Source organism: Montipora foliosa, chromosome 3 (assembly GCF_036669935.1).
Source record: "Montipora foliosa isolate CH-2021 chromosome 3, ASM3666993v2, whole genome shotgun sequence".
In the NCBI taxonomy this organism is placed as follows: domain Eukaryota; kingdom Metazoa; phylum Cnidaria; class Anthozoa; order Scleractinia; family Acroporidae; genus Montipora; species Montipora foliosa.
The window spans coordinates 25989253-25990630 of record NC_090871.1 but is presented as its reverse complement, the minus strand read 5'-3'; positions in this window follow the sequence as shown (position 1 = coordinate 25990630).

Below are 1378 nucleotides of genomic sequence, written 5' to 3'. Positions count from 1 at the left end.
TTTCGCGAAGTTAACACAAATAAATAGATTATCAATACGATTTTGCCGTCTTCTTACACTTGATTCGAAAATACCAGCCTGAATTCGTCTTAGAATAGTTAGAAAAAGCACAAATAACAGCCAAAGCACAACAGCTTACGTTCGAATTCTGCTCGCCGACAACCCAAGTTTGTTGACAAAAAAATTACCACAAAATGTTTTAAATGGTTTTCTGGCCCTTTATTAATTCACGTGAATTTTAAATGGAGTATCGGGAAAGAAAAATTGCCTAGCTGATATTTGACATTTTCAAGTAGCAAAAATTTGTATAAGCACTACAAAACTTTACTGACCACCATTGCCCGAAGGAACACCCTTTACAAGCTGCAAGGAAGCCGCTGATGAATTTTGCACAAAAACCTCGGCCCCTAACACCGGAAAGCCAGACTTCGAAAGATTTTCAGCGAAGGCTCACTAAGGAAGAGCTTCTAGAGTTTGCCCTCCCGCAGGTCGCCAGAAAGGTGCAAACAAGCTTATCATGTCCGAAAAGGGCAAGATCTAGAAGGGGCAGTCAAAATTGTGTTTCTTGTATTGTGCGAAAATTTATTCAAAACTTTTCCCTCACTCCCAAATAAGAACTTGCTGTGTCTTGCAATTCTACAGTGAATTACTATTAGGCCAATACGAGAATCAACATCAATGAGGCACTCCCAGGGGTTTTGGGGAAGAAGAGAATATGGCTAATTTGAACTGGAGAACAGAGTAACCATATCAAAATATTTTAGGGAACAAGGGAAGAAAACCAATTTAAATTTTAGGGATCAAAAAGCTGGGAACAAGTTTGAAAGTAATTTGGGGAGCAAGGAAACACAAGCAAATATTTAAAGGGAACAAGGACCCCTCCCCCCAGGAGGACATCATCAAATGTTCTGCCTCTTTCATCGAACAGCTCAAACAAGCGATTCCAACAATTTTTGAATGACCGACATGAAAAGAAGACTCTCTTAGAGAAATAAATTATTTATGATAATTATCACTTTAGCATGCAAAACAATGCTCAGATGCTTATGAGCACCCTCATGCCTATGTTTGTAAAAAAGCATATGAAGTATTCCTTACAGCTGGTTTAGGTATTGTTTCATCTTTCAACATTGGGCAAAACCAAATCAACTCCATTCTCAGAGGGCACTGGGGAAAGAAGCTAGAAGAAAAAACTGGCCTTAATCCAATTCTCCCAAGGTAATCTTTACAGAACAAGATAATTGAAGGAACACATTTAAATGCCAACCTTAAGCCTTTTAAACCAAGCACAAACAATATTAATAGTCTTTAAATTCACAAAAGGTCAAACAGCATATTTTAGTCTCATATTCAATTAAATTCGGCTGCAATATTCCTT